The sequence below is a fragment of the Lissotriton helveticus genome, chromosome 12, assembly GCF_964261635.1.
Source record: "Lissotriton helveticus chromosome 12, aLisHel1.1, whole genome shotgun sequence".
Taxonomy (NCBI): Eukaryota; Metazoa; Chordata; class Amphibia; order Caudata; family Salamandridae; genus Lissotriton; species Lissotriton helveticus.
The window spans coordinates 58,933,554-58,954,676 of NC_136073.1; positions in this window are offsets into that span (position 1 = coordinate 58,933,554).

Genomic DNA, 21,123 nt, shown 5'->3' on the forward strand with positions numbered 1-21,123 from the left:
CGTCGTCGTCGACGGCCTCGTCTATAACTGCTCGTCTACGACGGCCTGTCTATGGCGTCGACGATGGCGTCGACGATGGCCTCGTCTACGATGGCCTCATCTACGAGGGCTCATCTACGAGGGCTCATCTTCGATGGCTCATCTACGAGGGCATCGTCATCGACGCCCTCGTCTATGACTGCTCGTCTACGACAGCCTGTCTACGGCGTCGATGATGGCCTAGTCTACCATGGCCTAGTCTACCATGGCCTAGTCTACCATGGCCTAGTCTACCATGGCCTAGTCTACCATGGCCTAGTCTACCATGGCCTCGTCTACCATGGCCTAGTCTACCATGGCCTAGTCTACCATGGCCTCGTCTACCATGGCCTCGTCTACGATTGCTCCTCTACGATGGCTCCTCATCGACGGCCTCGTCTACGACGGATCGTCTATGATGTCACCTACGACGGCCTCGTCTGACTGCTCGTCTACGACGGCATAGTCTATGACGCCGATCTCGTCGACGGACCCATCGGCGAGGGAAATTTCGACAATTTTGGAATCTCTTATAATGTGGTAGAGAGGGCTGCTCAACGTTTTAAGATCTCAATGGTCTCTCAAGAACCGGTCTGCTTCTTGTATGACTTCACAGAACCTGTCAATACCGATTATCGATTATCTATAGTCAGAAGGGGTAACGGTCATGCAGAACCCCTCCTCTGTATCACCAATGATCCCTCAGTTGGATAAGAAGTATAGGGCGCCAGATACAGCACCCGCTTGTTTAACAGGACATCCTAAGCCGGACTCCGTGGTGACACAGGCGGCCTAGAAGACCTTCAGGAATCCTTCGGCCCCTTTGTCGCTTCCTCCTGGTAAGGAGGTAAGAAGAGTGGACAACATTGGGAACAGGTTTTCCTCAATATCGGCAATGACGGTAAAGGCCGCGAACGCCCTAGCGCTGTTGGGACGCTATAATAGGCAATTGTGGGCACACATAGCCCCATAGCTGTCGGAATTGCCAGATTCATCCAAAGAGGAAGTAAAGAGGATTCTGCTAGATGATGAAGCATCGACGTCAGAAACTATAGACTGCGCGATGGATATCGCTATGACAGGGTTCCGCCAGTTGGCTGGAGCAGCAGTCTTGCGGCTCCAAGGATGGCTAAAGGCAACCTCTTTCCGTCCTGAGGTGCAAACAAAGATTTTGGGCATGCCATATGTTAGCCAGTTACTATTTGGCACGCAAAATTGATGAAGCAGACACTGCGAGACCTTTGGGCACTCTTCAGTATAAGAACCAGTCCTGTTTTAGAAATAGAGGAAGAGGACAGTCTTCCTACAGAGGAAATTATTAATACAGGTCTTCCTGCCCTTCAGGCCAGAGTAGACCGCAATACCAACAGCGCCAACAACAGCAAAACAAGCAATCCTCTTTTGGGAGGTCGTCCTTTCAAGGTACAGGACAGCAGAAATAACAAAAATCTATGGCTGCTTCTATGAGAGATCTCGATTATGCTGCAGAAAGGAGCAATAGAGAGAGTACCTCCATCTCAGAAGGGAAAAGGGTTTTATTCTTGCTTCTTTTGATCCAGAAAAAAGACAAGAAGTGGAGACCAATCTTGGACCTTAGGGCCCTCAACAAATTCCTAAGAAGTAGTTGTTTCGCATGGTAACGATCCAGGAGGTCTTGCAACTACTGTAACAGCAGGATTTTAGGGCGTCCCTAGACATACAGGAAGCTTACTTCCATATCCCAAATCACAGGAATCACAAAAAGGTACTTGCGATTTGCAGTAGCGGGCAGACACTTGCAGTTTTGCGTTCTGCCCTTCAGGCTCAAGTCTGCACCGCGCATATTCACGAAATGTCGTACCCCGGTGGCGGCATATCTCAGACAGTGCCATCACCAAGTCTTTCCGTATTTGGATGACTGGCTGGTCAGGACTCCATCCTTAGAAGACGTGTCCAGGTCTTCCAACGCCTGTTTAAAGCTTTTCGATTGCTAGGGTCTCACCCTCAATCAGGAAAAATCGGTCCTACAACCTTCTCAGTGCATCAGTTTCCTAGGTGCAAGCCTGGACACACGGTCAGCAAAAGCTTTCCCATCCAGAGAGAGGATGTACAAGCCCCTTGCACTAGCTGCTATAGTAGCCTCGAAGAAAGTCTTGACAGTCCGTCACTTCAAATCCCTCCTGGGGATGTCAGCGTGTATCCTCCTGATTCCTCACTGTCGACTACGAATGAGGAATCTACAGGAGGCGCTCTTGAAGCAGTGGGTCCAATGCACAGGGTCATTCGACGACCACATAAAAGTGAATCCTCAGATGGTCGGAGCCCTGCAATGGTGGATGTCATCTCAAAACCTCTCTCAAGGCTTGTCATTCCTGCTTCCGGCTGCTCCTCATGTTGTCACAACAGGCGCCTCCTTGGAAGGCTGGGGAGCTTTTCTGCAAGAGCTACAGCTAAGCGGGTACTGGACTCCTATGGAGAAGAAACTACATATCAATCTGCTCGAACTGCGGGCAGTCTTCCTGGCCCTTCAAGCTTTCCTGCCAAGAATAAAACATTCCCTGGTGCTCATCTGGACAGACAACACCACGACTAAGCACTACCTCAACAAAGAGAGAGGGACACGCTCGCTGACACACTATCGCGAGTTGCAAAAAATAATCTGGAATTGGCTCCTACTCCACAATATAACCCTAAGAGCGGAATATGTCCCAGGCACGGACAATGTGCTCTCCGACTTGTTGAGCAGGCAGAAAATATCGTCACACGAGTGGGAGCTAGATCAACAAATTATCAACCAGATCTTCTCCAGATGGGGCACGCCGCAAATCGATCTATTTTGCGACGACAATGAACACCAAATGCCCACACTTCGCAAGTTGGCATCCCCAGTCAGGGTCTCTCGTGAATGCATCTTCCATCGCATGGCGCAGCGTCGTTGCATACGCCTTTCCGCCATTCCCGATGCTTCCCAGAGTCCTCAGGAAAATTTAGGTGGAGCCTTGTACTCTAATTTTAATAGCCCCAACTTGGCCGAGGCAACATTGGTTCATAGAGCTCCACCGTCTATCCCTGGAGCCGCCGGTCCACCTGCGGCAGTATCTATCTCTGCTTACAATGAACAACAATAAAGTTCAACATCTGGATCTGAGGTCTCTCAGGTTAGCCTCCTGGCTCCTGAGTTCAGAGAGTTCCACAATCTGAATATTCCACAAGACTATAGACATTCTTGCCAGAGCAAGGGCGGATAGCACGACCAAGACGTATTCCCTGAAATGGAAGCGCTTTTGTGTTTGGTGTGCAGATCACGGGATTCGGCCTTTCTCCACATCACCGGAGCAAATATTACCTTATCTATTACATATGGCACAGTCGGGCCTAGCCCACTCCTCCATTAAAGTACACTTAGCAGCAATATCTCGTTATAAAGAACTTCAACGAGTCCGTCAATCTCCGTACCTCTGTGTGCTGCTAATTTCAGCGATGGTCTGGCATGTCCTCAGGGTCACCAGCTGATGCCGATCTGTCCTGGAGCCTCCCGCTGCGGCCACTCCAGTCATGGTACCAGATGATCACGGCCGCTCCCGCTCCGCGGCGCCCTCCAGGCTTCTGGTACTCCGCTACGACTCGGTCACCAGAGTCCTCTAAAGCCCTTTGTCGCCATCTTGGATGCGTCCGGTCCGGGCTCGTTGTGCCGCTCGGCCTCTTGTCCTCCACGGAGTTCCAGACCTCGCCCGCGGCTGCTACAGCCGCTCTCCAGGTTAGGTAGCCCGAACCCTGCGCTCTGATAGTGTCTTTGGCTCTATTCTGCAGGATTATTTATGAGGTTGGCGCGGAGCTCACACGACCTCCCTCATCGGCTCCCTGGCCACGCCCCCCCAGGGGGTTTCTGACATTGTCACGATTGCCTCTTATTAGCATTGCTCTTTGCACATCTACTAGTTGCCCTTTTTTTTTTTTTTACTATTTTAAATATTATATGAATGTTATGGGATTTTTGCTGCTAACTGTAAACGAATTCTTGGTCCTTTAAGAAAACTACTTCTGGGGAATTGAACACCGATCTCCTCGGGGGCTGCACTTATTTCCAGAATTGCTGGTCAGTCTTTCAGAGACGCCATTTTCTCGTAGTGCGCTCTCTAGCTTTTTTTGGCTGATGGCAAATATGCATGGTGCGCGGACAAACAGCGAGTGCGCTGCTGGCGCGCCGAAAGTACGCCTATCGCAAGCCAGTCTGTGCACGTCAGCATACCGGAAGAAGCCAGGGCCAGTTACTCTGCCAGTTGGACTACGGGTGCCCAGGCTAGACTGTCCTACTCCAGGGAGGTGCTAGAAGTCCTTCGCAAGTAGACTAATATCCATTCCCAGTTCGACCTGCAGGCTGCCCAGGACTATACATGTTTTGCCTGTGGATTTTGTTTATACCCAGCACCTTGCGTATCCCTTCAACCCCCGGGCCCTCGGCCTAAGCCCTCTAGGGCGCTTCCCATCTCAGCGGCTTTGATCAATGTGCGTTCCCTGAAAAAACTTCATTGTGAAGTGTTTGAACTTCTCGCTGACCGACCGGTCGACCTCTTGTTCATTACTGAAACATAGTTGGATGTAGCTTCCGACCCGTTTGCTACTTTGGCCATCCCTTTGGGATATAAAATCGCCAGGATTGATAGCCTGGAGGGGAGGGGTGGAGGAGTGGCGATCATATTCAGAGAGAAGTGGGATTACATTAGGGGTGATACCCATGCCTGGGGTGATGGGGAGGCGCTGGACTTGAGTATTAGGTTCTCTCCCCATTCTCTTTTAGGAGGCACTTTGCTCTATCGCCCTGGCTCTGCTCATTCCTTCTTGCAGTCTTGGGGTGATGCATTGACCACTAGGGCTCTTCGGTTTTCGCAGTTTCTGGTTTTCGGGGATTTTAATATCCACCTTGATCAGACGGAGGCAAAAGATGCCATTGCACTGGGGGATATTCTTCAGCTTGCCCAATTGTCACAATGGGTCATCCATCCGACTCATCAGGGCGGTCATATCCTTGACCCTATATGCTCTAATTTTTGTATTTCGGTCGAAGACCCTTTGCCAGTTTCATGGTGTGACCATTTTATTACCTTCTTTTCCTGGAAGCGAGCTTTGGCCTGTGCGATGGGATCTAACACTTGGAAACCAGCTTTCAAAAAAGTTGACCCATCTACTTTGGCGGTGGTTCTGACGGCATCTAGACCTGCCCTTACCTCATACCTCAATGGGAGGCTTGCGGGCTTCACAAATTGGTTAGCCAAGTCTATGTCCTTGCTTGCTACTCCAACTTCATCTAGAATTTCGAGGGCCTCGCCTTCTAATCCCTGGGTTTCCTCAGACCTGCGCCTGGTTAAGCAGGAATGTAAAAGATTTGGCGCTGTAGTGGTTACTGTCCCTTGGCTAAGGCCGCCCTTAGGGGCAGGCAAAAAAATTACTACACTGCCATTTTTCAGGCAAAAAAACAATATTTCACAGCCTGTATTGAGCTTGGCCCGTAATAACTCTAATAATAACACCGCGAGGAGTCTCAGAGTGATTGAGGACTCCATCGGCACTGACGGCAATACAAGGACGCCTAAACAGGTAATGAGAGATATGCTCAGCTTGTTGAGCCCCGAGCGTTTAGAGCCCCGAGTGTTTTTAGATCGGTCCCGAGCACCATTTCAGTGATCACGAGTATCGCCATCGAGACTGTCAAGTTTTAGACCAACCGCCTGTAGTTACAGCAATTAGATGCACTTTTCAGATGCTAGATTTTCCAGCAGGCACTATATGAACAGCTCTAGAGTAGATTAATGCCTACCACCCAATCGTATAGAGCAGCAGTACAAACCACCTTCGAGCCACGAGCCCAGACAGATCAGCCGCACGGCACTGAAACAATCGATGCTTGCACCATGCAACCACCTCACAAACTTTTAAGTTTCACCATTTTGCCAGATCACTTACATGATTAGATGTCCACCGCAGACATGGGGATTCCTACCGGGCCCCTCACGAGCAGCACGCGGTCAGACTCTTTGTATGCCCCCTAATTGCATTTACATGCACACTATCTCTCTTGCCAGCCTCTTACGGTGCACTTCAATTATTTTCAGAACGGTGCCAGACTAGCATGGCGTCTACCCAGGAATTACAACACGACTGAAACGTTCTATGCCGCTGCATGAGGACTTATGCCCAAGTAAGTGTCTCTCCCTTCCAAACTATGGGTTGATGGCTGACCAGCCAGAACCGTCCTTTGAGGATTCTTTTCATTTTTGTTTATTTCAGAATCTGTAGGAGCGCCCTAGCCCACACCCCGACGGGACATCCACTGACCGCTTGTTCCCTGTAGATAATTCCTACATCTCCCAATATAAACACAACCATTTCACCACGTAGATTATTAATATCAGCTTTTGCATTAAGTAATAGGCTCTCTACCTTGTCCTGATGAAGACCCCAACATGAGGCAACACTTACCCTTCAGCACACAAGGGGTCGAAACGTAGACTACGCCAACCTGACACACCATAGGATCCAATGCAATGAATGTTTCTTACCTATGTGCGATGTATTTTGGGAACATTAATACTACCTTGATTGTAAAGGTGTATTTGATTTTACTGTGATGTTTTCAATGTCACACCACCTTTACCCAGTCCCTCACAAACCTTTAACTCCCTTTCCCTTCTACACCGAGAGCACTTTTTAATGTAATGAAATCACAATTACATTGAATGGATATCAATCACAATACGATGAATTCCTCGTTTGAAATTTAAATGAATGAACTTCCGTTGAGAATAAATGCAATTTGACTAAGAATATTGCATTTGTGACTATATCCAACTGTACTGAATTATATGTGGTGTCCATTGGTAGGAAGTAACTACTTTTGTATATATTTGATTGATAACTCGGACCATCCCCCTTTTTGTACTTGGTCTTACTTTAGATGCGGCTTGTCTAAAGAAAGGGGTGTGGCCTCTGTTAACGAGAAATCAAGGTATTGGGCGCATCTAAACAAAAAAGTGAAAAATATGGGGGAAAAACATGCAGCTGCGTTTGGTGCCACAAATCAAGCAATGCCATTGTGGTGTGCCATGCTTTTTAAACAAAAGTATATATAAAGCATTCGGAGAAGAGCGTCACTTGCCTGCACCAGCAAACAGGTGAAAACCATTTAAAGAAATAATGCTCAGAGGCTGTAATTAAAACCTACTGAGTAACAACACAGGAAGGAGGGCCAGTCCTTGTGTGATGTTACAAGATGACACAATGCAGTACTAGGGAGGGACTGCTAAGCCTATAGACCAATGAAAAGCCACCGTTTACATACTAGAATGACACCAGTTAATTAAAATTATGGGCTAAGCATCAAGTCCATACCTAAATACAGCCTTCCTCGCAGAGCAACGCATATGCTGCCCAGGCTTGACCTAAAAATAATAAAGGGTCCCATGCAAAATTATGTTTGTTTAGCTTTACATTTCCTGCAAAAGACATGCTTATAACTTAAGAATTCGACATTGAAAAGGGCTGATGTGTGATATAGTGTCCCCATATAGAGAGAGACGTGTCATGGTGGCATTCATCTGCTTCCTTCTGAAGGTACCACCTAACTTGTACATCGCTCTAAAGATCTCACTCCTAAGTTTTATTTGGATCCGGAGGATGAAGGTACCAGAAAGGCAGTTTATAAATTATGGGGGCTTTAATCCCAGAAACTGTACCTCAAGGTATATTATCCGGTACGTAATTTCATGCATTTCTGCAGGTTTCCCTAGTTGATATCCTTCCTTCTAAGGACATCATCATTGTTGCTTGGGCCACTTCAAAGTGTGTTGTTGAAAATGGCACATTTTCTTTGATGTGATGTAGACCATGTTTAATGCTTCATTCAAGATTCTTCTCTTGCATGTAAACACTAAAATAGTTACTGACTTTTATACAGTAATACGCTCCTTCTCTGACAATGCTTTTGCTTATTTTATTCATCCCACTCTCTCTTCCAGCAACCGAGCCCATTTTGCTAATAATGCATATTGCTTCCATCGTAAACCTCCTTCTTGGCAATGTCTTAGAGGTTTCTTATTCTGATCAGTTTGTGGTTTAGTGCTTAGTATTTATAGCCTGATCAGTAGCCCAGAGTATGGAACTCCCTCCTCCCCTCCCCCCTCATTTAGAGGGGGGGTCTGCACTGGACACCATTTGTTTACCTTAAATTTCATGAAGTACGATCTGAGTTCACTGAATAGCTATTTGAATACTTTGTTTACATTCTCACAAACAGTTTTTTTTGTTTTGTTCTAAATGTGTCCTCTCATTTCAGTTGCAGAAGGGAGAGTCTGCCTGCTTTGCTCTTGCCCATTAATCTTCAGAGGAGTGAACATAGAAGACCAGAGGGAGCAAATGATATGCCTTGTTTCCTGTAGTAGCAGGCCCCTAGCAGCTCTACAAAAACTGCTTCCTCTGCCAGGAGTCTCCCTGCTGCACTACGAAGACTGCTTCCTGAGCCTGCTAGCAGCCAGCAGTTCTGCATAGACTGCCTGTGCATAAGTGCTCTACCTGTGCCTAGTAGTAACCAGTTCCTTTTGAAATACTCGATCTACTAGCAATTAGCTGCCTGCTTGTCTGCATGCTTCCTGCTGCTGTACAAAGATGAAGTTTTGTGTGTCTGAGGCCCCCCACTTTTCTACAAGAACTGCTTTTTTTGTTAGGAATAAGGGTGAACAAGAAAGACTGCACCCTGCGCTTGCCGACACCCTTCTCTCTACAAACACTGCTTCTTGTGTCTGCCAGCACCTGCTGCTCCACAAACACTTGTTCTTGTATCTGCCAGCACTCTGCTGCTCTGCACATACTATTTTCCGTATGTGCCCTTACCAGCTGCTTTACGTAGACTGTGAACCCAGCTGCTCCACACCTACTGTTTTATGTATCTACAGAACTAAATCCCGGGTGGAAATCCCTTGATCTTAAAATCAACTGTAGAATTTGCAATTTTAAAACAGAATCCATGCTACATTTGATGTGCTGCTGCCCTGGCCTGTTAGTCTCGTCAGAAGCTTCTAAAGCCAATGTGGTTATTCAAAGGAGTCCGGACAGTGAAAGAAGTAACTTTATTTCTATTCTCTTGCACCCTGCCTACAGACTTGGCTAGAATTGGGAGATATATGGACAAGCTGCGTACCGGACTTACTGAAGAAGAAGGTCCTGATAAGACCGGGGGAGTCTTGAACGGTATCAAGCCATTTCCCAGAAAACAGACTTGCTGCTGATTTGACTAAGGGACATTTTAAAACGATACATCAAACTCTGCTGCATCGTTGTTTATACTACTTTTTTCCTCTAAACACAAATAGTATTTTCCTCTGAACTGAAATCGTTGAGAATCTCATGTGACTTCTTTTTAAAGTAAAATGCACTGTGAGGATTATTTTTTTTTGTTTTAATCTCACTGATGTAAGTTATACAGCAAATGATTTTAATAACAGTGTGTTGCGAAGATCAAAGGAAACATGCACATCAACTACGAGAGTGCAATCCTAGAAAGACATCCTGCTGAATGAACTAGGGTGTCAAACTCTGGTACTCCAAAGTGGAGATGTAGAGGTTCTGAATACAAGGTATCACAACACAGAGCTAAATGTTGAACACAAGTCTATTACACAAATATTCTAAGTGTAAATCGTGTTTAATAATTCTTGATATTCTTTACCAAATCCAATAATCCCAAATCTAGTGCTTAATCTCAGCTGCATGGTCTCTGCTTTTCACAGACTGCCATTTTCTGCCAGGTTTATCATCTCAATTCATTGAATTGAATCACTTAAGTAGAACTGAATTGGGGAATTTTAAGAATGGTCAAATTCTGCTATGAACATTTTCTCTTTAGACACTGCCTTTCTGACCTTGACTTTTATCATATGTAGTGTCTTGAATGTCCCTTTTTAGTCTTTGTATACACTTTGCACAACCCAATAGCATTTGGTGTCTAATATGTGCCGTCTTGTGTTAGCTGACTTCTCAGCCTCTTTGCAGCACCACAGGTTTGGCATTCATGGCATCCAATTTATTGAGCTGCACTGCACCTTATGTTCTAGCCTTGTATAGTATGTGACTTGTTGAACTGTTTCCATAGCTACCAAGTAGCCCAATGTCAGGGAGGCAGTTTAAGCCATTTTATTTTACCCATCAGCACTTTTCATTCCAGTGAGCTTGTGTGTTTCCTCATATAAATACATCAAAATGTCTCAAAACGCAACTTGTTGGCTACGAAACCAGGAATCCCGGATCTCACACATGCACGGGGCCACTTTACATCCATGTTTTTGTGCTCTTAATTTATTTCTTTTTCTCAAATTGCCTTGCAATGTGTTTCTTCATAGCTCACCCTAGATTGGGACCCATTGTGTTCTCCTGATTATAATATTCTTCAAGTTCCAGAGGAGTTACATGGCCAAGTTCCCGCCACTTGTGGCCAGGGAACAATAAAACCTTCCATGGGCTTTGGTCAGTAGGGGCACATTCAGAAAAAAGTGGAAAGGAGATTGGGGATACTAGTTCGTGTAAGAGTTCTGAAAAGAATAAAAGAGTGACAAGAGATCACTCACTTGGGTTGGTGAGAGGAAGATTGTCCATGAGGAGGGGGAGATTTTGAACACTTTCTTAGAAGGGAGTCTGGACGGCATGTTGATCATCTAAAAAAGGATGAGAACAGTGGTCCCTTGGGATGGTGGGAGGAAAAGTGGTTACACGTGTTGTGAGAGGAGGAATGGTTAAAAGGGGTGGTGGGAGGAGCAGCAGTTATAGGGGGTTGTGGAAAGAAGGGTGGTTACATGGGTAGTAAATGGAGCAGTGCTTATAGGAAATGGTTGGTGGAGGAATGGTCGCACGTGGAAGGAAGAGGGATCCAGGCTGCTAGTGACATCTGTCGTGTGGTGCTGGGGACATGGGTTGGTAGGGTAGGATTTAACATGTTTGAAGTAGGTTTATGGACAAATGCTTTGAGGACAATTGGACACACTGGAGTGTGATCGGGCTAGCCAGAGTGATTTGAATGAGGTGGGTATAGGAAATACATAGCCACTTCATGTGAAAGATGGGCGATGAAACATTGCCTTGGACACTGATGTCCAATGATGGAGATGCAAATTTGCACATACAGCCTTGTACTTCACAAGAATTACCTAGACCCATTGTGTCGGGCCCTTTGCATATCCGTGATGCAAGTCATTACTTACTGTCACTCGTTACTTGTGTCCCACAGTCTTGGCTACTACTGAACACCTAAAAAATGCTAAAGTATTCTTTTTGAGTGTTGACTTGAGTAGGTGGACTAGTCAAGATCTAATCATGGGGCAGCTTTTGAGTCAGTAAGTCCTAAGGTTCTTTAGAGTGGGCCTTAGTTTCGGTGTCTATACAATGTCACCCTGGTGCAAATGTTGGCGAACATGTAGACTTCAGTGGCTGCTACCAACAAGGTGGCAGTATTTGTACTGATAATACCTGGAGGAGTGTGTACCATCACTAACCACCCAGATCTTACGTTACTAGTGTGCACAGGACATTTCGTTTGAGTGTACAGTGAAGCCCGCTGGTGCTGATTGCAGATTTCCAGTCAGCTGTTGTCCGTCATTGCGGACCTTAACCCCCATCTCTATTCCCGGCGTATCCTGTTGAAGTCATCCACTGTCTAGCATGATGTCCTGCCAGTTGACCATGTTGATGCCCTAAATCTATGCAAGCGGGCGCTGCATGGGGGCTGGCCATTCTCTAGGGCTTTGCTGACTTTATTTTTAGTTGATGGACTTCCCCATACCCCAGGACTCCCGTTGACTGTTTTTGCCAAGTAAACGCATCGCAGCAAGAAAAGGATTGAACATTACTTTTTGTCTGTGTTTACAGATCAGCTGTTTACACCTCGTAGGCTCCTCCTAGCTGCCCTTGCTTAAGAGCCCCATAACACTGTGTGGACGCGGTCTCGTCTGTTTTTTGTAAGGGCTACCTATTTCAATTTTTTGTCCTACTGGCTGCACTTTGAATACGGATTTCTCTGACATTGTTCAGGGGCCTCATACTCCTCTTTGAGAATGTTTTTTGCCACTATCTGTAATACGGTTATCAGACTTGCTTAGTGGATCTACTTACTTGGAGGGTCTCCAGTGGACTGTCTATCATGTGGGAGTTGGCTGTTGAATGTCTGAACTGCCTATTAGAGTTCCATTGTGAAAGGCCTTACGACCCTGTTGAATGACTCAGCATTCGGAGAGACCCTTTGAACAATCTGTCACAGGGGTGCCTTAAATGTGGATGGTGTGTATTATTGTTGACATTGTGTTGAAGGATTTTCCTTTTGACTCCGATTGGTTGGAAAAAAGAACAGTTACACAGTAAAAACATCCCATATATGATACAATGGACCTGCTTAGCCCGTGAGCTTGTTTTTTCCGTTCTTGCTTGCCTTTCCCACTGCACACGGGTGCTACATTACAGGGGAGCCTGCTGAGCCCGTGAGCTCACCCCCTGCAATGCAGATCACCGTCCCCGCATACACCATCACGCTGCTGCTGGGAGGTAGGTGACTACACCTCCCAGCAAGCTTTGTGCCAGTGATGCCGCGTGACTCCAGGGGCGCGCCAGGAGGCACATAAGGGTTGCCCAGGGGTCATACGGTGTGGGATGGGTGCGGGCCAAGGGTGGGCCCATCCGCTCCAGTGAGAGGCCAAAGGAGGCCGGGCACGGCCCACAGCATTGATCAAGGTAGCTGGATACCTACCGCTGGAAGAAGAGGACAAGGTACTGTTGAAAAGTTGCCATGACTCACCTGAGGGGGTCACAGTATTTCACTGTATTACACTGCGGGACCGTACCATGAGTAAAACTGACAACTGGGTAGGGGGTTGCGGGGACTTTGGACGCTTTCCTTTTAAGGGCAGAATCTGTCCTAATCCATGAGATTGAACTAACTGAAAGGAGGCTATCCTTGTATCCCCAGTGCCCACCTACGCGAAACCCACTTCCCTTCACTCTGCCTTCTCCTAGTATGGTGGAGACTGGGAAGATCTTACTTCCTTCAAATGGACTAGACACCACGGGCTCGGGACCAGCAGTACTGATGGTACCGGCAATTAGTGAAATTATGTTTAGGTCTCCAATTGCAACTAGAGGCCAGAAGGCCAAGACTACGCAGGGATATACCCTTGCACCTACATCTAAGAAAAAGAAAGGGCAAGGTAGCCACAAACAAGCCCAGTCCATACCTAAACACACAGGTCGGAAACCCGCCCAATCTCGCCCTGAGCAGACGCAAGGCAAAATAATGGCTTTGAATGAGGGGGTCACCATGGAATCCTCAAATATTTAAATAAAAGAGGATTTTCCACGCAAGTTTGAATTAATGTTATCTGCTCTTCTCGATCCCGTAATCCAAAAACTCACCCATATCGAAGCGGTTACTTAACTTACTAACCAGCCAGGGCGTAGTGGATCTGATGAGGGTAAACTTTATAAGTGTCAACAATTTTCCAATCCAGGAACTTCCCTTAGGCCTAATATAGGTCCTGGTAACCTGGAGAGCGGAACCATAATGCCATCTAGTTCTAGGGGTGATGCATCACAGGGTACGTCCTACCCGTACACGGATTATCCAGCAATAATGCAAGCAGGGATAACTGCACACAACTTGGGAGTGGCCGGCCCCAAACCCGACGAGAAGAAAGTCCCCTGTCTGCGAGGTCACTCGAGACTCAGCTACAAAATTACATCTACCCCCAGAAGTAACGCCGTACACCGTGGTGCTGGCAAATGTTCCCACGTTGGCAGCCAGTCACAATGCGCACTGGTCAGCCCTGCGGAATGAATCCCTTCATTTTCGTAGTGCCAGGACAGGGATTAACATCAATTCCTTATATTCAGAAAATAAGATGGCACGCAGAATTGGTTGGGTGGGACAGTCGAGGAAGCTACTCAAGGGGGACTGTATTGTTCTATCATTTAGGTCCTGCGATTTTGTCCATTTAATCCTGGATAGGGCGGGTAAAGGGCCAGTTAGAGCAGATGAGCCAGCCATATTACCCCCGGGGCATTTCTATCCGCCAACTTTTCACCCTCACCCATGTATCCATGGCACGTCTCTAGGGAGAAGGAGTGTACCTACGTCAGCCATCCAAGATATACTGTCCCAATTAGTAATCATTTTGATATCTTTAACAGGCTGGACGATATCGATTGACAACCACATGCAAGGAATCATCGAAGCTCTACTGGTGGGCCAGTAAGGCAGTTGGGAGACAGGGCGTCAATGAATGCAATTAGTCCTTACACCTTAACAGAGGAGTTAAATCCTACATCCCCTGGGAGGGCAAAGTGGTCGAGGCTGAGGATAAGGAGTTTTTAGCGGTGGCAGATACCACACTTATGGACTCTTTAAGTACCCATACTGCCAGGAATGAGGTAAAACTAAATGGCTCCATCCCTCTGGTTCAGACACCATCACAACCACCACCTAACTTACGATTCAGACCGTGGCAGTTGGAACGTTCTGAAGCGGACAACCCTCTTGACATGGTGGTAGTCAGGCCTTCCCCTATTAATACGAATACTGGGTGCAGCCTCGTATCTTGGAATATATCCGGCCTACGCTCCAAGTTTAGCAATCCCCTATAGTCTGAATTTATATCAAAATATGAAATCATCTGCCTACAGGAAACATGGTTGAAGGACCCCATATAATGGCTAAAGAACATTTAATACTCAAGCAATTGGGGGACTTCATGGCAGAGCCAAAGGTGGGCTTTGTATATGTGTATCCAACAAGCTAAACTTTGTTAAAACTGAGCCCCAGCTCGTGTCCACTTATTATCAACGACTAACTCTCTATTAATCTGTTTTTCATTCAATAAGACTGGTTAACTTTTATAATAACATTCCACCTGATAGTGTCCTTAAGGTGGTGAATACACTTTATAAAGAGCTAAGAAGTATGTGTAATGAAAAGGGCTCCGAGAACATGCTCATTGTGTGCAGAGATTTTAATTATGCTTTGTGTCCCTTTGAGGATGACAGGATATGTGGTATTAATGTGGAGGAAGGCATTAACAACACAGATTTCTGTCACTCAAGCACAGGGGAACTTTTTAACGAATTGTTGTTTAATTTAGACCTAGGTTATGTACCAGATTTGTTCCAGTGCCGCAGACTTTTAATGGCAGAGGCCTTTGTTGCACTGTAGATTATATTCTGTCATCAAATATGTTTGCTTCTAGTTTACTCACCTTTTCAGTTGACACAAACTCAATACGTGATCATTTTCATTTATGCATTACAATGACTCTCCCTGAGAGTAGCCAGGAAAGAGACAAACAGGTGGTAGATGAGGCCTTGGCTAATTTAAAACTTGCCAAAGTCAATGGATAGACGCTACTCTGGAATATGAAGTAGTAAACAAATCCCTAATTACAAGGTGTAGATTGGCTTTTGAAACTTGCTTGAATGAACTAGCATCCCCCGAGAGTATTCGATCTTCATTCCAAGATGTTGCAGCTGTGGTACGGAATGTAATGTTCAAACATGGTGCCCAAAAAACTGCCCCCTAGCGGTGGTTTGCTGTAAACTACACTCGCGCACACTCAAAGCTGAAACAGGAGTTGCATAGCATCCCAAGGAATAACATCAAAATTAGACAGGCTAAAAAGAACTATAAATCAGCCCTTCTAGAGAGGAAGATCGCTCTTAGAAAAGAAGCCTGGGAGATGCTTACCTCGGTGACACAATTAAGACAGTGCAGACTTTTGGAAAGCGGTTTAAGCACCATTCCTGACACCGGCTGGAGGCCCATCTGTAGAAATACCTATCACAGAGGGTCAATGGGTCGAACATTATTCTTCGATTTACACTGGTAAATGTACCATTATTGGCCAGGATAGTGACAATTCAGGAGTTACCAACCAGTCACTGGATTTACACTTATGTATCTATGAAGTAAGCAGGGCACTCTCCCTAAGTGCAGGTGGGAAAGCCTCCGGTCCCAATGGGATTTTCGGGGACTTGTATAAGTCCAATGTCAACTTTTGGGTACCTATGATCACACAAATAATAAATGCAAGCTGGGAGGTTGGTATTCCACCCACCTGGGTGGCATCTACCATCGTCCCCATATTTAAAAGGGGGGATCGGCAGGATCCCACCTGCCACAGGCCCATTTCTTTACTAGACTCCATGGCCAAGGTTGTGGGACGCATTATCTTGGAACGTCTACAGCTTTGGGCAAAGGCAAATCAAATCTTATCCGATATCCAATATGGTTTTCAAAAAGGATTGGGTACTGTGGAGCAGAGTTTAAACTTGGCGATCCTCATGGGGAAGTACACCAGGGCCAAAAAGGGAAACTTGTACCTAGTTTTTGTTGACCTCACGGCTGCCTTCGACTGTGTCAGGCACTCAAAGCTTTGGGAAATTTTAGCATTGCTGAGGGTGGATGGAAATATCATAAATGTTATTCGACAACTTTATAATGGAGCAAAATCCTGTGTGCGATTTGGTTTGGGAGGTGAGCATACTGCTTCTTTCCCTATCAGACGGGGAGTTAGGCAAGGTTGTGTCCTAGCCCCCTTCCTCTTTAACCTCTATAATAATGGGTTAGGACAGGGTCTGCTCAAAGATTTCTTGCAAATAGGTAAGCGTCCTATTCCAGCATTGTTATATGCGGACGATGCTGTGATTATGTGATTATGTCCCGCTATGGCCTACAAAGGACCCTAAACAGCTTTTCTAAATTTATGAAGGAGCTGGATCTCAGAATTAATATTTCCAAAACCTTTACAATGAGATGCGGTTGAGGGATCATGAAATGTGGGGATATTCTTGTGGAGGGAAAGCTGATAGCCGCTAATAACAGCTTTTCCTATTTAGGCATTTTGTTCAGCCATAATGATACTTGGACCCAAGCAGTTGTAGCCAAAAAGCTGGCATTAATTAGAACTACGACCGCTTTAGCCAGCTTTGCAAAAAAAGTTGGGACACAAACCACCTTTGGAACTCTTGAAAACATATAAAGCAAAATGCGTTACAACTGTTACTTATGGTGCTGGGTTCTGGGGCTTTGCGGACACTAACTCAATTCAATTAGTTGAGAATTTTTTCTTAAAATATATCTTGTCAGCATTCTCCTGTACCTCCACCTATGTTAGTCATGCGGAATTGGGCCTTCCCTAAATATGCGACCTCATAAAATTAGAGACAATTATTTTGTGGCACAGAATTTGGTCAAGGAACGAAACCACATTTAACATGGACTTAATGCAGGATAGCCTTAGGATGGATGGTTCGCTAAGGATACCATGGGTTAGGTTCATTCAAGATTTCACAAAAGATGTGGGCAAACCGAACTACCTTACTAACCCCAGCACCATCATCCTGGTCCCCAGGAAAAATCTTAGAAAAGAGGCCCTCTCCTTCCTGGAAAGCCTAAGAGTATCGGGGGGAAGCACCAAGCCTAGTGTTTTGCAGCACCAGATGATTCTTACATCTTTTAGTATGCAGCCATATTTAGTATTTGTTTCAAGCGCCTTTGACAGGTTCCTATTATTAAGACTTAGATTGGGGACAATACATAGACTTGTTTCCTTTCCCAACCTGAATGACTAGGCTAGGGAGCTACAACTATGTTCATGTGATGACTTATCGTCCCAATCGTCTTTACATACTGTGTTATTCTGTGCATTTTATACAGATGTCAGAAAGATCTGGATAGTCCCGATTTTACAGAAATGGGGTCTGATGGAATGCCGCCCTGCTTTTATCAGGCTTCAGCTTTTAGAAAATTAACATGTTGTCTGGAGGATATCCATGTTTTTAAAAGAAATCCTCCACCAGAGAAAGAGTGTTGACATTTAGGACTGAGGAGGTGGCCCCTTTCAGATGTACTTCTTATTAATTCGTAAAACTTTTTAAATACGTGATATATTTTAGATGAAATTTCTCTTTTTCTAAAGACTGTATTTATACTTTTTGATAATTTTTGTATTAACTATGTATTTTATCTGTGCTTTTTTATGATTAATATACCACAATCGAAATAAAGCTTTGTTCTGATTCTAATTCTACTAGTTTATCACTTTGTGTTACTATGCCTTATCTCTGGGAATGATCTGCAAGCAAAGATATTTTGTGTATGATGATGCTTAAATTAGCACAGAATGCTGCAGCCCATCAGCAGATGCTAGTTTCTAGCCCCGTGCATCTAAACTGTTTTCTGTCCTTCTTTATGGGTGACTGGTATTTAATGGTATATTGCTCAAGTTGGAGGAATGATTGTGTTACTGGACCAGTGTCGTCCGACACGGATCAGAGGTAGGGGGGGCAGGAAGGGGGGAAGGACATGTGAGGTGGGGCGAATGGTGCTGAAGCGGGAAGACATGAGGGAAGCAGCTGAAAAAAATACCTAAAAAATGAAAAACTGACCTTGTTGCTTCCTCGCTGCATCTCTCCTCCATAGTCCTCCCTTGGCCACAGGAAGCACACTCGGGCTCCCAGTCAGCCAATCACAATGCTGCCTTAGCAGTATTGTGATTGGTCTGAGCTCCTTGTTTTGGCTCTCAGGCGCTGACTAGAGGCCTGGGCATGTTCTCCACATAGGCTTGAATGCAGCATGCATGGAGAACAAGCAAAGTGTGCAAAACTGTTTTACACAGCCCGAGAGGGCCGTCCAAGCAGTCATTGGACACTTTAGGAGGGTACAACTGCTCCACCCATGCCCTCACCCCCTCAAATAAAGCTGTAGGCAGAAGTGTAGGAAAATGAAATGATAACGCAAGTTATCATTTTATTTTCTCCTTGTTTTACTGCAAAAAAGCAGTGGGCGACACTCCTCCTTAGCGGAGGACCCGCTACTGTACAGGGCTGGGAGCTGCTCGCTGTGGGACATTGGAGGGCAGTGCTTAATTTGAGATAGTGGTTGCCAGCACTCATTTTGGGGATCATCACTTTTAATTTTGCTTCAGAAATTTACCAAGAGGAAGAGAAAGGCAATCAAAATAGAGAGATCGAGGAAGAGAAACTGTAATAATTTGTGAAGGGGGAAAACTGGAACTTGCAGGAGTGAATTAAAGAGGCTTGAGATGGATTTAAAAACTATGCAGCCTGTATATTGGACATGTCAACATTTAGCATCACCAGCCTTGGGATTCTTAACAGAGATTTTTGCGCGATTACTAATTCTTTCACAAATTAAGCACTTTCAATGGAATGTATTTGCCAAAGAAGGTTCCATCCAGCACAACTAGGCAGACTGGTGAACTTGAGTGTGACTTTCGTGTCCTAAGGATCTCTCATTCTGACCCATAGGGCCTTTGATAGTCTTCTTTTGGTCTTTTGTTTCAGCAATGGGAAAGGTGGACAGGTTTGAGTGAAACCCATATGAGATGTTGAGTGGTCAATATCCAGTCTTTCTTCACTCATAAATCAGCCATTGTTCTCTAGTCCAACTGCAAAACCTATTTACTGTATCCTTCCCTCTGTGAATGTTTGTAGTAATGCTTTATCTGTATTTGGCCATTTTGTTTAATTACTTTATGAACTTAGTATATGTTCCGATTGTGGAAAGTATGCCGATGCCCATACAGGCGGGAGTTGTATTTACCTAAATCATGTTTAAAATGAGGGGTTAATTTGTATACCCTTGCGTTGAGCAGGCTAAGCAGGTATTGGAAATGACTGTATATCAGAACAATTGACTGCAACAGCTGTACATGAGTCATCGCTAGACTGCAAAGAGCCCTTTGATTGTATGTTATTATAACACAACTTGCATTTTAATATAACCTACTTTGATTAAATGTAAACCTAACAATTGTAATTTGGATGGGGATATATATATATATATATATATATATATATATATATGTGTGTGTATATTACCTACTGGCGGTCGCCAGTAGGTATATATAGTTAGGATTTTTTCTCTATGGGATTTTTGAAAATTCTATGTCTAATAACTTTGGCGTTTGTGGACGGAATTGGCTGAAATTTTCAGGAAAATGGCACATTTTGTTTCTGAGCAGCCCTTGAAAATTTGGGGGGGGGGGGGGTTCGTCAAGGGGGGGCCGAGAAAAAAGGGGGGTCCCAAAACGTGTTTTTAACATTGAGTTTTCCATAGGGCGGTTGGCCTCACTTTTAGCCCGAACGGCTGAATGGATTTGCACGAAACTTGGCAAAATTGTAGGGACTGGTAGCCCGATGTGCCTTTGCTAGGTCTCAATATATGTGCTCCAGTGGATTTTGAGAAATTAACGTTCAAAAAAAGATATATATCTGTAACAGCGGACCGGGCAACGCTCCGGTTCGCGGACTTTTCGCGGTACGGAGCTTTGTGAAGCGAAGCTGATTGGTTCTCCGGCGTCTGTAAACATTCCAAACAGTCCGTAGCGGCCGCCATCTTGTCTCTCGGTAGGATCGAGAGACAAGAGGAGGCCAAAGCGAAGGGGCAAATGACCATAAGGGGGCATAGTAGATCCTCCTTGACCTCTTAGGTTTGATGTGGAGGTTTTAAAAGGGCCCCGCGGGGCAAAAAAAAAAATAATAATAATAATCGAACGGCTGAATGGATTTGCACGAAACTTGGCAAAATTGTAGGGACTGGTAGCTCGATGTGCCTTTGCTAGGTCTCAATATATGTGCGTCAGTGGATTTTGAGAAATTAACGTTCAAAAACAAGATATATATCTGTAACAGCGCTCCGCTTCGCGGAGATAAAATTATATCTGTATTACCTAGCTGTTGCTAACACCAGTTAGCGACGGCTAGTAGGAGATAGCGACCATCTTGGGCCCCACTTTGCATGTGAGTGATATTTATCACTAATGACATGCAAAGTGGGCATGCCAAGATGTTAGCGACTGGAAACAGTCGCTAACATCGCTATCTCCTATTATCAACTTTTGGAAATATTCGCGATAAGCGCGAATATCTCCAAAAGCTAGCACCTGCCCTGAGCAGTTCTTAGCCATGTTATCCAATGGGATGTGGATAACATGGCTAAGAGCATTAGCTCGGTAATGCATGAATATCGCTGAGTTATCAGCGATATTAATGCATTGCGGTCGTTTTTTATCGTATTTGCGATAAACC